The 16,363-nt window shown below is 47.2% G+C and overlaps 1 pseudogene; it reads right to left on the bottom strand.

Annotated features, from left to right (window-relative positions):
- Nucleotides 1–6,481: 6,481 nt before the first annotated feature.
- LOC139071636 (uncharacterized) lies at nucleotides 6,482–9,309 on the bottom strand (annotated as a pseudogene).
- Nucleotides 9,310–16,363: the final 7,054 nt, after the last annotated feature.

The raw sequence follows: 16,363 nt of genomic DNA, 5'->3' as shown, positions 1-16,363 counted from the left end.
ATCATCGAGAGCATCCTATCCAGTTGCATTCCAGACTGGCGTGGATATGACCACGCCTTAGACCACGGTGCTCTTTAGAGGACTGCCAAACGAATCATCAGAAATCCCCTACCAGGCCTGAAGGGCATTTACACCTTCTGGTGCATCTGTAACGCCACCAACCAATCATTACTGCCAAAACAATGTACCCCACCTCCCATCTGGCAGGCAACTTGGCAACATCAATAGCCGGTCTGCTAGACTGTGCAATAGCTTTTCCCCCTAAGCAGTCAGCCCCTGAACAGCAAACCGCCCCCCTCTGTACGCTACAATGCAAAGTCAGCACCCTGCTGCCCCTCTCACAGTAAATTGACAATGCCTACAGCCTGCTCCCCATAACAGGCCATATGAAAATAAATACTTGCAGAATTGCTACATTTGCACATAACTGTGTTTATGCACACAAATGATCATTGTTGTCTCTTGCTATGATCCTGGAGAACAACATTTCCACTTGCTGTGTATAACTATACATGTATGTGTAACCGTCCGTGTTCTCATCTCTGTTGCTGCGAAAATAATGATCTCTGGACTCAGGACAAGTAGACCTCTTGTGTGGTTTATTCTGGAACAACATGGAACAAGCACAACCATAAGTTTCGGTTCTCCACCCAGACACAGCAAAAGCTCTGTTGCTACTGACCGATTGCGCCAAAGCACATGGCACTAACAAGCCCCCACAATGCAGCTCTAAAATTGAGGCAAACCCAGAAATGAAATAAATTGCTGTTCCACCCTCATCCACTGGGGGCTGGTGTCAGAAGCGAGCAAATCCTCATTGACTCCCATGTTAAAAATACCAATTTCACAGAAGAAATAAACATGTTTACAGCCTGGTACCAACACATGTTTTTGGTTTAAAGTATTTAACTCTGAGAGGGGTGATTTTTTTTCTCACTCTTCTGTTTGTGTATTAAAAGCCTAAAGTTCTGTATAATTAATGAGCATCCGACCCACGTGACCGCCGCCTCAGACCCACATGTCCACAGAGCTAGCTCCGTGGAAAGGTAGAGCCTCGGTCTGGCTTGGAAACTGCTCCGGGATTTTGAGTCTCTGTGTTTGTGTATTCTTTTTTGGATAGTTTTTGTGCAATTGTTGGACAAAATGACTTGCTGTGGCATTAATTGCACTGATAGAGCGTCCAAGGAGTCTCCACTTCATTTTTTTCGGTAAGTAAAATTATATTTATGTATTTTAGGTGACTGCTGAGCTGAGCTTAGATTTTAACATGTACTGTTTAACCATGACATTTAAATGTAATAGGGTAAAACCCTGTGCATTTAACACAATGCTGCACTTTAGAAAATGGGTTGAAATATAACATGTTGGTGGAGCTGGGTTCCGACTATCGGCTTGTGGAGCTATCGGGAGACCAATGTTTTCCACCCGTTTCTCCCCTGGCTTCACGGCTTCTGTTTGCTGCGCGGAATGCCGGCTGTTTCTTCCCGCAGCTCGGCGCATCTCTGTCTGATCGCAGCTTCTGTTTGATGCGCGGGCTGCCGGCTTGTGGAGCTCTGGGATGGAAACCTTTCCACCCAGTTCTCCCCAGCAGCAGCTCTGCGCATCTCAGATCGCAGCAGCGCTTGTCTGCTGTGCGGCTGCCGGCTTGTGGAGGTCTCCGAGACCTCTGTGTTCCACCCGGTTTTACCCAGCGGTCAGCCCGGCGTATCTCTGACTCAGAAGCTCTGGTGTTGTGCACAGTTAACTCCGGTTGTAGCTAGGTTGCTACCTCCGTTAGCTTACCTCCCACCTCCGCTTTAGCTTTGGGTTAGTCAGGGTGAGCTTCAGGTTAGCTTGTAGCTAGTTCGATCGGGTGTCGTCAGTTCATCCCAGCCTTACAGCCCCACCCTCAGCTCCTCCTCTCTTCCCTTCTGTGGAATTGTCTTGGCTTGACGGAACCTGTGACACGGTCAAAATGGCGCTGGTGGCCACCTCCCATTTGGCCTCAAAAACGTGATATTGGAGCCTATGGAAAGGAGATGTCCAGTATATTTATATCGATGGGCACTAAACACAACACAACTTCCGCTGTAGATTTTCACAATAAGAGCATATAAAACTAAAACGTCCAAAAGAAAACAGAACTTACAGTTGCAGTCCCATGTTTAACAGGAATTTAACAACAAAATAATGTTTACTATATACACCGTTACATACACTCCTCTTAAATTCTGTTAAATACCAAACCAGTCCAGGAAAGTACCAAAAACATTTACAAGAAAAAACAAAAATGTGTTTTTGCTAAATAGAGTGTTGCAGGCGAACCAATACACCAGTGTGAATCATAGTCAATACAGAACCCTCTTATTTAAGCGTGCAGAAGAATCGGGTGGTACCAAACCCAATAACTCCCAGAGACTAGTGGAAGTGCCATCTACACTTCCTCAAACTCACACGAGGCAGTCCATAATTACACTCACGTGTATAGCTCAAGTACGCACTGACAATAATATAAAACACATCGAATTACAGTATCGTAATCTAAAACATAATAGTGAAAAAATGCAAAAACTGAACCTGAAATAGAGGAAGTATCCTCTACTTTATGTGCTGCCATCTCACAAATCAGTCTCTTAGAAGGTTTAACACTCCTTCCACATCTAGTGGTGACTAACTCGCCACCACCTGCCTGATTACCCTGAGACTGAGTGCAGATACCAACATCTCGTTCGACATCAGCCATGGTGGCCATGAAAGGTGCATCACTTGGTCCAAGGTTTGATAGAATAACCTCACTACCAGCTACAGGGGAACGTGAGTGAATTCCACCTGTGAGGTCTGTAAGAACAGCAGCGTCTGGCACTGAAGGGGAATCCTCTGGGGTTGGTTTTCCAGAAGTTGGTTCATCATCACAAAGAGAATCACTCCTCTCGCCTTTCTCACCTCTCTCATCACTAGCAAGTTCAGGTGCTTGCGGTGTCTGCAGTAGCCAGTTTAATGTACTGTCACTGCGGGTTACAAGTGACCTTACAGAGTCACAGTCGCCATTATCATTCACATCCCCAAGGGAGGCTGAAGTAGCAACTACATCCAAATCAAGAAAGTTAACGGGGAGAAGAAGATTTCTGTGAAAAACTTTTTCTCCACCCATATGATTGTCTCTTATTTTGTACACATTGATCTAAGATTTCACTGACATGACATCATAGGGTGTGGAATCCCACTTGTCAGCTAATTTTCTTTCTCCTCTTTCCCATGATTGGCAACAACACTCTATCACCAACGGCTAGAGGTGAGCCTTTGACTTTGTGGTTGCAGAGTCTAGCATGGCGAGTTTGCTCTTCAGAAGCATGTTTCTGAGCAATCCGCGAGGCATCAAACAGGTCCTTTTGCAGGCGTGAGACAAACTCAAGGTGGCTGACAACATCAATGTCCTCTAGCACATGTTGAAACATAATGTTAACAGGAAGATGTGGCACTTGTCCAAACATGACAAAAAAAGGGGCCAACCCAGTTGTCTCGTGCACCTTGCAATTGTAGCAAAACGTGAGACTCCAACATCTGGAGCCACCTAGCTTTCGATGTTGAAGGAATGGTTCTCAGCATGTTTCCCAACATCCTGCTGAACCATTCAGTGACACCGTTTCCCATAGAGTGATAGGGTGTGGTGTGTGACTTCTGAACACCTGCCATCTCTAAGACGTCCTTCATCAGCCTACTTTCAAAATTTGGACCTTGGTCTGAATGGATCCTCTTAGGAAAGCCATAGACACAAAATAAGTCATCCCATAGTCTACAGGCAATCTGCCTTGAAGATTGATTACGACAGGGGAATGCGTGTGCCATTTTAGAAAATGGTCAGTAACAACCAAGACATCCACTGTCTTCTTATCACTAAGCTCTGCACATCAAAAAATGAGGCATACAAGTTCCATCGACTCAGATGTCTGGAGGTTTTCCAATGGTGCACAAGAATCAGGTTTCGGGGTCTTTGCAACCACACATCTCCCACACTGTCATACATGATTAATAATGTCTTTTTCTATCCAAATCCAGAAGAACCGCTCACGGGCAGGAGAAAGTGTCCATGCCTGGCTCTGGTGACCAGCATTATCATGGAGGCCAAGGAGAACTTGAACTTTGAGACTCTCCGGAACAATAAATTGGAACAACTGCTTATTCAAATGGTGGTTCTTTCTCATTCTGTACAGAATGCCATTCCGAAATGTAAGCTTTTTCCAGTGTCCGAGAAGCCTACTAATGCCATCTGGTTCTGATGCTACTTCTCGCCTGGTGGCTTTTCTCTTCCTCTGCACATAGTAAAGGACTCTGTTAATCACCTGATCTTGTTGCTGAAGGCTTGAAAGCTGACTCTGCGGGGCAGCAGTGGAAGAATCACTATCAGGTAGCTGTGATAAAGCCAGGTTAACGTTGGGGATGCTGTGGCGACTGCAAGCACTCAGCACAGCTGACACTTTGTCAGAATCAACAACTTTGGATACACAGTGAACCTCTCACACCATAGTAATGAGTGGAGGACCCAGGTAAATGCGAAAGGGCAGTGGTTCAGACAACTGGATGATGGCCCAATGGTTGCTTTCTGTTTGAACCATGTTATTGGCTGAGGTTTTTAGACAAATGGAAGAAAACCACTTCCTTAAGTGACAACGTGTAGTTTTTATCATTAATCTCTGGAAATATCCATCAAAATGTATTTGAAAATGAATGAAATGTTGCCCAGTTGTTTAAAAATATTGGCGGCTTCTAACATATAACCATAAAAATCTGGTCTAAAATGCATGTCTTGCGAGGCCAGGCACCTTACTTATAAGGACACTGTCCTTAGTCAAAGAAAACAGTTAAATGGAACAGACTTGCACAGGAGATAATGTTATATTTTATACATATAAGTTTCAATATACACGTATAACGAGCACTTTACTTTTTAAATTGTGTATATATTGGTAAAACTAAATATGTAAGCAAGTTATTACCCGCTAGCCACCGAAGCTGCAACTACTAAGCAACTAACCAACCATAGCTAACTGCTTTGGATATAAAGCAAATGTTTTAGATATCAGCCTGATAGCTACAAATAGTTGACTTACATTTAAACTTGAAATTTACCCCCGAAGAGCTGCTGGCCTCTGATCCGCCATCTATTAGAAAATACCACGTTGTATTCTGGGAAATTTTTGACCAAGTCCAGGCTACAAGGCATCTCTAGTGTATCCTTGCTCAGCTAGCTAAACGGCTGACAAACGGAGAACAGATGCTTCGGTAGTACATGAACATTGGAACACGACTTGGTGGTTCCTGATGACATTTCTCCTAGGCAACCAGGGTGGGACCAAATCATCAAGGCAATGTTCCTTCCCAGATAGCAAGCTTACATTGAAATAATGTACAACCTCTGTTGTCGCTCGGCTTCCCGGGGCTGGAGGCTTGGAGGGGGATCTGGCCGTCTGGTTGGGATCTGGGGTGTTGGGTTGCTTTGCTAAGCATTGGGCGGGGGAGCCTGCTCATCAGTACCCCAGCAGAAAGGGTCGAACTCTGGGAACCGGTGATGGTTGTACCCTTTGTGCAGCAGTACCGGGACCAGAGTGAATAGGGTGTGTATGGGGAGCATGAGTGGGTGTCTGGCATGCATTTTTGTTGTTCCTAGGTTGTGTGTGTATGTGTGAGCATGAGGGAGGGAGTGTGTGATTGTGTTTGTGTATGACTGTATATGTCAGGTGGGACCTTTGACTCATTCCCTCTCCTGGGACTTCTTTTGATGATATACATCTTCGCCTTCCCTCCCCCTGCCACACCTGGTGTGGAGAGTGGTGCCTTGGTCTGCCTGAGTGTTCGCGGCTCCCGGGTCAGGGGGTTTAAGATTTTTGGCATCTGCCTGATTAATCCCGGTGGCTGCCTGGTGGGATCTAAGTCCCCGGGTTCAGCTGGGTCGCCAGCGGGGCTGGTCGTACCTGGGTACCAGGTCCCTGGGTTCCAGGCTCGTCCGGCTAGGGGGTGGGAGGCTGCGGGAGGGTCTGTGGGCTTGCTGCTGATATTTCCCAGGACTCTGCCGGCTGCTGGTTGTGCCCCCCCCCCCCCCCCCCCCCCCCCCCCTCCGGGCAATACTCTGTGCCTCTCGGGGGGGGGCAGAGGCTTTTCTGGTTGCAGTCTAACTGGGGTCCATGTGCTCTGGGGCAGCTCCTGGATCCCTGGGACTTGGAGCTCCTTCCATCTCCTACACATCTTTGGGGGGCAGATTTGTGGCCCCTCACACATTGGATGCTCCTATAGAGAAACTGTCAGGTTATGCATATAACCACTGTTCCCTGAAGGAGAGGAATGAGGTACAACAAAGGTACTATGGGACATCACGCCCTTGTGTGGCCTGACTGAAGACACATTTAATCACGCCTGTAAGGCAAATGAAAGTGATGCGGCATGAAGAGCCCGCCCTCCACTTATAAGTGACAGCGTCACTGTCGTTCCTCAGTTTGATAGCCGCTCTTCACCGAGCTGGGCTGTGAAATGGGGCAGCCCTGCGTTTTACCTCATTCCTCTCCTTCAGGGAACAGTGGTTATATGCATAACTTAACGTTCCCTTTCAGTCGATTCACTCGGTACAATGAAGGTACTATGGGACTTATCGAAATGCCCCAGGAGCAGCTATCAACCCTGGCCTGAGATTGCAACCTAAGATGGCAAGTCAGATCCAGCAGAGAGACCGCAGGGGCCACCGAAGGGGCCAAAACATCCAAGCGGTAAAACCTCACAAAGGTGTGGGGTGTAGCCCAGCTTGCAGCTGAGCAAATGTCACCAACTGAATCAATCAAATCAAATATACTTTATTAATCCCAGAGGGAAATTATAAACAGCTTGAAACAGCGCCCAAGAAGCAGCCACACCTCTAGTAGAGTGTGCACTGACCCCTAGGGGCAGCTGGGAGCCAGTGACGCTGTAACACAGGGAAATGGCCTCCACAATCCAATGAGAAAGTCTTTGCTTTGACAAAGCTTTATCCATGGAGGGTTTGGCAAAACACACAAACATTTGGTCTGTTTTTCTGATACTCTTGAGTGCGATCTATATACGCCTGCAGAGCACAAACCAGGCACAGACAATGCTGCCTCCTCTGCAAAAGGAGGACTACTGAAGCCCGAAGCTCTATGGTCATGGAACCGTAGTTGAGCGGGATGACCTTAGGCAAATATGCAGCATTTGGATGCAGAGTGACCCTAGCTCCATCTGATGACATTTTCAGACAGGAAGGGTGAACTGAAAGAGCAAGAAGGTCTCCCACCCTTTTAGCCGACACAAGGGCTAAGAGCAGAGCTGTCTTATAAGACAGAAACTTCATACTGATCGAGTGGAGCATGCTCTTGAGCTCTGAATAGTATTCACCACAGCCGGGGGAAGACCTTTAGCTAACAGGTTGGACCTTTCAGTAGGCAGGCCTGCAGCTTCCACAGATGGGAGCGAGGGTGCAGCACTTCCCCTTGTGGCTGTGACAGAAGGTCCTGTCTGATGAGGAGCTTCCATGGGGGGCTATCATCATACTGATGATCTCCAGGTACCAAGACTTTGTGGGCCACTGAGGAGCCACCAAAATCAGAGACGTGCTCGACCAGCGCACTCTCTCCAGTACTGCTGGAATCAGTTCCATCGGCGGAAAAGCGTAGAGGAGAACGTCCGATCCCATTGGAGCAGTCTGATCTGTCAGGGAAAAGAACAGGGGACAGTGTGTTTTTACACTTGACGCAAACAGATCCACTACTGCCCTGCCGAACCTCAGCCAGATCTGGGACACCACCTCGGGGTGGAGCCTCCATTCCTTTGACAGAGGTCCGCCCCTGGAAAGCAAATCTGCCCCATGGTTGAGGTACCAGGGGACATAAGCTGCTCTGAGAGACAGGAGATTCAGATTGCACCAGGGCAGCAATGTGTGGGTCAGATTCAGTAGAGGACGAGAGCGTGTTCCTCCCTGCCTGTTTATATATGATACACAGTTGTGTTGTCTGTGTGCACTAGCACATGTTGTCCTCTCAGGTGACGACTGAAGTGTTTCAGGGCCAGAAACATGGTTAACAGTTCCAGAAAGTTTATATGGAACCCTGACTGGGTCGAGGACCATACCCCCCTCACCGCTAAACCACCACACAGAGCCCCCCAGCCTCTGAGGGAAGCGTCTGTGGTCACTATGTGTTCTGACACCCTCCCGATAGGGGAACCCTGGCAGAACAGCCCTGGTTCTCTACATGGGAGGAGTGCTACCATGCAGGCTCTGGTGACCGTCAACCTCCGGCGGAGATGACGTGAAGGATGGAGATGATGAGAGCGGACCCAACTCTGGAAATGTCGCATTTTTAACAGTCCGAGAGGCACCACGGCTATGGAGGAAGCCATCATCCTCAGCAGCTGTAGAGCTGTGCGGAGTGTCAGTCTGGCTCCCAGCTAAAAGTGCGCTAAGCAACTGCGTCGCTCAGCTTTTTGCTGGTCCAAGAGACGCACTCTGCTTGACCGAGAGCAAATTTCCAGCCCAAGGAAGGAGAAACTCTGACTCGGAACTAGAGAACTCTTTCTGTAGTTCACGGAAAATTCCAGGGCTTGAACGTGGGAAAGTACCCGTGCAGTGGGAGCTTCTGCCTGTGTTCGGGAACTCGCTACTAGAGCCCAGTCGTCTAGGTAAGCGAGGACCTGGATGCCCTCCTCCCTGAGGGCGGCTAGTGTGGTTTCCACACATTTAAAAAAAGGTGCGGGGCGCTAGAGCTAACCCAAAAGGCAGAACCGTGTACTCGTAGGCCTTCCCTTCGAATGCAAGGCGCAGGAACCACCTGTGGTCGGGATAGATTCCCACATGGAAATAAGCATCTGTGACATCGATCGTAGTAAACCAATCTCCGGGACTGACTGTATCCAGCAGCTGTTTGAGTATTATTATTTTGAACCTGTACATGCACAGATACTTGTTTAACACACGCAGATCCAAAATAGGGTAAGCCCGCCCCCCTTTTTCGGGACAACAAAGTAGCAGCTGTACCAACCTTTGTTTGTGTCCTCGACAGGGACCGCTCGAATAGTTCCTTTCAACAGTAGAGTCTGAATTTCCTCCCGTAACATGACCGCAGCATCGGTATTTACACATGTCTGCACAACAGAGGCAAATACGGGTGGTTTGACCAGGAACTGCAGTCGGTAACCCATGGCAACTGTGTGCTCGACCCAGGGGGACGCTGCGCATGCTCACCAGAGGTGGAGTTTCGCCGCGAGGCAACCACTCAGCGCCCTGGTGGGGGAGTTGCTGCCCTCTAGCGGAACGGGAGGCTTTCTGAACATCATGTCTGCCACCAGAGGAAATCTGCAGTTCTCCAGTAGAGCGGGAGAACACAGGTTTTCCCGCTTCCAGAGAGGCCAATTGCAGACAGGATTTGATGTGAAAATTGAGCTGTCATTCACCAGCGGAGCAGGTTGACGCAGCTTTATGGGGCCAGTTTGAGAAGCATTGTAGAGACACACTGCATCCACACATCGTCGAGTGCAAACAGCAGTCTTAATTACATTTGTGTGCATGTTTTTGTGAACAATACAACTCTCGCCCCCTGGGGGCAGTAAACAAAGTCTCTTTGGACTGTGGGGTTGAACCGTAGCTGAACCGGTCCGTTTCAACCAGAGAAAACTGGGGTTTTGTAGCCCAACAGGGCCCAAAACCCAAACAAGGTTGGTCCCTTGCGAAACTCTCTTCTTGCGGCTCACAGAGTGTTTCTGTGAGTTCCTAGGAGGGCCTTTACTCCAGGTGGAGTGGCGAGGAGGGAAAGACGAGGAGGGAAAGACGGGGTCCGAGCTGGGACCGAGCACTTCGCTGCCGCTGGAGAGGCTGTCCTCTGAGGTGGAGGAGGAGAGGTCAGGTTCTTCCTATCAGACCCACACCCAGGTGCCATGCCCCACCCTTCCCGCCTGGGGATGATGGAGCATAGTGCTTCAGTCTGTTTCCACTGGGCCTCGAACTTTGTCTGAATAGCATCGAGGGACTGTCCAAACAGACAACTGGGTGAAACAAGCTCGTCCGACATTAGAAAGGGTCAGCCACAAGTGTCTCTGAGCAACTACCGTTGTGGCCGTACCTCCTTCCAACAGCAGGGCGACGCCTCGGGCCGCTCGCAGTATGTAGTTCGACGTGACCCGTATCTCATTGATGAGGGGGGTCAGTGGGCTGTCGGGTGGGACCAAGCCCCCACAATGCGGCTCAAAAATTGGGCCTGACCCGGAAGTACCAACAACTGCAGTTCCACCCTCATCCGCTGGGGGCTGGTGTCAGAAACGAGCAAATCCCCATTGACTCCCATGTTAAAAATACCAATTTCACAGCAGAAATAAACATGTTTACAGCCTGGTACCAAAACATGTTTTTGGTTTAAATTATCTAGTTTACACTCATGACAACTCTGAGGGGGGTGAATTTTTTTTCTTACTCTTCTGTTTAAGTGTATTAAAAGCCTAAAATTCTGTATAATTAATGAGCATCCGACACACGTGACCACAGAGCTAGCTCCGTGGAAAGGCCTCAGTAGAGCCTCGGTCTGGCCTGGAAACTGTTCCAGGATTTTGAGTCTCTGTGTTTGTGTATTGTTTTTTGGATATTTTTTGTGCAATTGTTGGACAAAATGACTTGATGTGGCATTAATTGCACTAATAGAGCGTCCAAGGAGTCTCCACTTCATTTTTTTCGGTAAGTAAAATTACATTTATGTATTTTAGGTCACTGCCGAGCTGAGCTTAGATTTTAACATGTACTGTTCAACCATGAAATTTAAATGTAATAGGGTAAAACCCAGTGCATTTAACATAACGCTGCACTTTAGAAAATGGGTTGAAATATACATAGGCGTCATTTTAACCGGGGACGCTGGGGACATGTCCCCGGCAAAATTTGTGATTGGCAGCTGTGTCCCCCCCACTTTCAAAAAAGACTGCTGATGAGGATTTTTGTTTTACCAGCTCAGATCTTATACCAGGGGTTGGCAACCTGTTCCCATCAAAGAGCCATTATTACCCGTTTCCCACAGTAAAGAAAACACTGGGAGCCACAGCGTTGTGGGCGGGGCCTACCCTCAGACAGCAGAGAGCTGCTCACAACAGGTGACAGCAGCCGGTACCGGTCGCTCGCATGGGCGTCTCACCCGTGGGGGATTCAACACCCACACTTTTCCAGCTGTTTTGCTCACCTCCACACCAGTCTGGTTTCTTTAGTCGCACTCACTCTGTTTGCCTCATCTCCTTCTTCACCTCCCGCTTCTGACAGCCGATGTCGGGTTTCCAGGAGAGCAGGAGAGGGAGGGACGGAAGAGCTCGACTGAATTCATAATTTTACATCTTGACATTAGCTGTACAAAGTCTGAGTTTGATAAAGTGAAGAACAATAATTTGCAGAGGTTTATAACAGGCGTGGCGCCAGGTTTTCATTTTTGGGTGGGCCACGGTAATATTGGACAGACCTTAATAAGCAGTGACTTAAGTGAAGCAGGCAGGTCGCGCTAGAAAATTTAGTTTAAAAAGACGTCATAAATGTGTTCCCCCGTCATTTTAATTTCTAAAATATGAAGTAAAAACTCCCTGTTTAATTTTCATTCATTTGTCATTAATATGTAGTCTACACCCGTGCGTTAAGTGGACCATCTTCAGACAAGCAAAGCATCCAGCCCATGCCTCTCCAAATGCGTAAAATGTGCACCACAGCCATTAGGCGTGCCACGCGCACCATCAGCTACGTCAGCCCAGACAAGAGCAGAGCAACTAGAGAAAGAATAGAGGATAATTGTGTCTGGATGTGGATGGAGATTACATTTTACAGCAGCCTGATCATCATTTAAATACGTAAACCATCACCTGTCTTCTAGTCCACGCTATCAGCATTATTTTAATTGGTGTGTGTGTGTGTGTGTGTGTGTGTGTGTGTGTGTGTGTGTGTGTGTGTGTGTTTTCCACTTCAAACACTGGTCTAACCAACCAGACCAGCGTGTCCAGTAACATATTAATGTTACACTTCATGTAGGCTAGGAACATTTCACCTGCCGTGGCCCGACCGCTTCTGCTCCACATAAACTTTGTGCGTGATCAAATGTCTCTACAGGTGCTTTATGAGCTGCTATTCTGCCTCAGACTGGATGCGTCATGCGTGTCCATATTAGAGATGGGAACAAGCGCGGTTCAGCCAAAGTTTCATAATTTCATAAAAAGAAAATTTTTCCAAGTGACACATCCCTCAGAGAGACCGGGTTTCCAGACCGCTTCAGGGGGAGGAAATCTCTTCGCATGCACCGTGGTTCTGCGCTGCGCTGCAAACCCCTCTACAGATCTTCAGCTCACTGTCCACCGTGTGCGCTCCGAGCCACGCTGAACACAGTGTCCAGTATAAAGCTCTAATGTTCTGATGGGAATCAAGTTACCTCTGCGATGTGCGTATTAAAATGTCAGCTCATCCATGCGCATCAGTGTGCGTCGGGGTAATTCTTTCAAAACAACCAACATCCTTGAGTTTATCCGTCAAAATAAACAGTCAAATGGAAATATCTGTAACCTGCCATTTAACTGTTTTGCTTTCTTGTGAAGATTGTTGCAAAGAGAAACGACTAAACTTGATTAACCCCAGAGCCACGCGCAATGCGCTGTACCGACTGTAAAATGAGGGGAAACGATTTAATCGGATCCTTTTCTTTTCAGCATGGTTTAATGTAAAGTTTCATTCAGTACAAACTTTAGTTATACCAATCTAACGAGACAGAGCCTCGATTTGTATTCTGAACAGTTTAAACATGTTTAAAACGGAGACATGCGTGACGCGTCTAAAATTCGCACCTGCTCCGCTGTTATGGAAATTAAACTAACAAGATGAATAACATGAAATTATTTTAGGCACAGACAACATCCCCCACACTTTTGAAAATCTTGCAACGCGCCTGGTCGCTCGTGTACGTCAAAGTTATCTTTCATAAGAAGATAATCATAAAACGATTTATATAAAGATGATCCAGAAGTTGTAGCCCGTCTCTGCCTATACAATATTTTGATATTTTTCACCCTGTTGGTGGTTTTACTGAGCAGGTGCCACTTTTGTCATACGTTTCTTTTAAAAACATGTTTAGACTGTTCAGAATACAAATCCAGGCTCTCAGAACCAGAGCGCATGTGGAAGGTTCCTCCCACTGAAGCGAGTGTTTTCCAAACCCGGTCTCTCAGAGAGACTTGTCACTTAGAAAATGTTCCCTGATTATGAAACTTTGGCTGAATAGTGCTTGTTCCTGTCTCCAATGTGGCGACGCATCCAGGAGCCGTCTGAGAAGAAGCCCAGAATCTGACATCCTCCAGCTCAGGAATCGCCTATGATTACGCACAAGCGTGACGTGTCAACCCGGTCTCACAGTAAGACTGGGTTGGAACTGTTCAGGTTTACGCAGACAATCTTTACATTTAGAATTAGCTTACAGATGTAAAATTAATGCAGTAAAATATAAAGCTTTTTATTTAAATATCCATTCATTATTTTAAAAGCACAGAGAGCCGCATCAGATGGATGGAAGAGCCGCATGCGGCTACAGAGCCGCCGACCCCTGTGCTAGCCTACTTTATTGTCCCCAGCAATTTTTAAACCCCACTCAAGTGTATGGTTATTGTCCCCAGCAATTCTGAAAACAAACTGACGCCCTTGGAAATATAACATGTTGGTGGTTCTGGGTTCCGACTATCGGCTTGTGGAGCTCCCGGGAGACCTCCGCAGCTCGGTGCATCTCTGTCTGCTGCGCGGGCTACCGGCTGGTTCTCCCCTCCCCAGCTTGTGAAGCTCTGGATGGAAACCGATGTTTTCCACCCGTTCTCCCCTCCCCGCAGCTCGGCGCATCTCTGTCTGATCGTGGCTTCTGTCTGCTGCGCGGGCTGCCGGCTGGTTTTTCCCTTCACACAGCTCGGCGCATCTTTGTCTGATCGCGGCTTCTGTCTGCTGCGCGGGCTGCCAGCTATGCTGACTGATTCTCTCCTCCACGCAGCTCGGCGCATCTCTGTCTGATTGCGGCTTCTGTCTGCTGCGCGGGCTGGTGCATGGGCTGCCTCTTGTGGTTCTCCCCTCCCCGCAGCTCGGCGCATCTCTGTCTGATTGCGGCTTCTGTCTGCTGCGCGGGCTGCCGGCCGGCTTGTGGTTCTCCCCTCCCCGCAGCTCGGTGCATCTCTGTCTGATCGTGGCTCCTGACTGCTGTGTGGGCTGCCGGCTTGTGGAGCTCTGGGATGGAAACCTTTCCTCCCAGTTCTCCCCAGTGGCAGCTCTGCACATCTCAGATCGCAGCGGCGCTTGTCTGCTGTGCGGCTGCCGGCTTGTGGAGCTCTCGGGAGACCTCTGTGTTCCACCCGGTTTTACCCAGCGGTCAGCCCGGCGTATCTCTGACTCAGAAGCTCTGGTGTTGTGCACAGTTAACTCCGGTTGTATCTAGGTTGCTACCTCCGTTAGCTTAGCTCCCACCTCCACGTTAGCTTTGGATTAGCTTCAGGTTAGCTTGTAGCTAGTTCGACCGGGTGTCGTCAGTTGATCCCAGCCTTACAGCCCAACCCTCAGCTCTACCTCTCTTCCCTTTTGTGGAATTGTCTGGCTTGACGGAACCTGTGACACGGTCAAAATGGCGCTGGTGGCCACCTCCCATTTTAGCCCAAAAACGTGTTATTGGAGTCTATGGAAACCCATTGTCTATATATGTATGTTGATGGGTGGAACCCTTGCTCCAAGGTCCGCCAGGCAAAGTGCTTGGTAGGTCTGGAGCATGGTGGAAAAGCTGAGGACGCGGGCAGTGGAGGCCTTTTCTGCGGGTGTAGAAGCAGACCCCTGTTCATCATTGACTGCTTATCTTTGTGGAACCCCCCCACCCCCCACCCCGTCTCTTCCTTTCTCTTTCACCTCTGTCTCCGTGTCTGGTTGGAATAATAAAGCATTCAAAAAACAATAACAATAAAGTTTTAAGTATCAGGCGTGACATTAAAAGCAGAAGCTTTGATACTCCACCTGAGGGTAAATCTGTCAGGCTTGTCACCAGCATTCAGACATTAATTCTGTTAGCTTCACAGCCAAACAGGACACGAAACAAAAAGAAATTATGTAGAATCCGCGTTACATAGTCAACATTAAAACATTGAATCAACATCATTTATACCTAATTTTTATATTGAAACATAATTGACTTATTAACTATAGATGCCTTTACAATTGTACATCAATTAACCTAAATATTAAAACATTGAAATTTAAACAGAACTACAGATCTATGCATTTTCACTTATATTCCAACTGAGAGAAATTTTTACAATATCATGCTTTTCTGTCAGGATTCATCGCTTTTGCAACATTCATTCAACATCTAGTTTGCATAAAGATTTCAATGTCAACCATTCTGATGATTCAGATAGAAAATCAATATTGTTTCAATGTCAGCTTGCTATCTGGGTTGGCAATGAGAAACAACTTGGGTGTTGGATGGCGGATCAAAAGTCGACAGTTACTTCTGGGGCAAATTTCAAGTTTAAATGTAAGTCAACTAATTTAATATGTTTTTTTTAAGATCCAAAGAAGCTATCCATGGTTGGTAGTTGCTTAGTAGTTGCAGCTTCTGTGACTAGCAGGTAGTAACTTGCTTACATATTTCATTTGACAAATATATACACAATTTTAAAAGTGAAAGGCTCAATCTATATTATATTGAAACTTACATGTATAAAATATAATGTTTTCTTCAGTTCTAAACTGTGATTCCATTTGTGTGTATTTCTGTTTTGATTTGTTTTCATATCATGTCCTGATAATTGTAAAGCACAATGAATTGCCTCTGTGTTTGAAATGTGCTCTATAAACAAAGCTGCCTTGCCTTATCTCCCAGTCACGTGATGTTACGTGACTGCCACGGAAGCAGTGGTCACGTGATGCAAGTCTGTTCCATTTAACCATTTTCTTTGACCAAGGAAGGACAGTGTCCTTGTAAGCAAGGCGTCTGGCCTCACAAGACATCGCCTCGCAAGGCCAAGTACCTTGACATTGAGAAACACCCATAAGTCTCTGGCCAATGCCATTAGATGCCATGTTTCCTTCTACGGGAGCCCTTGAGGGCAAAACACTTTTACAGATTTGTAACAAATGGTTACAAAACTTTCACCATTAATACACTTCTTGTTTTAAACATTTACCTCTTCACTCATTGCCAGTGATGAAAAGGAGTGTGAAGTGCTTGTTATTTTGCTGAAGTTTTCACTCCCCGGGCCTTTTTGACCCAGCATCCATTGGTAACATCTTACTCCAACACAAAAATACAGCTTACTTGTAATGATTTTGGTATCTACTGCTCCCTAAGGCCAGGAAAAAACACACTGT

This window comes from Nothobranchius furzeri, chromosome 9 (assembly GCF_043380555.1).
Source record: "Nothobranchius furzeri strain GRZ-AD chromosome 9, NfurGRZ-RIMD1, whole genome shotgun sequence".
In the NCBI taxonomy this organism is placed as follows: Eukaryota; Metazoa; Chordata; class Actinopteri; order Cyprinodontiformes; family Nothobranchiidae; genus Nothobranchius; species Nothobranchius furzeri.
This window is presented reverse-complemented; position numbering and strand designations above follow the sequence as displayed.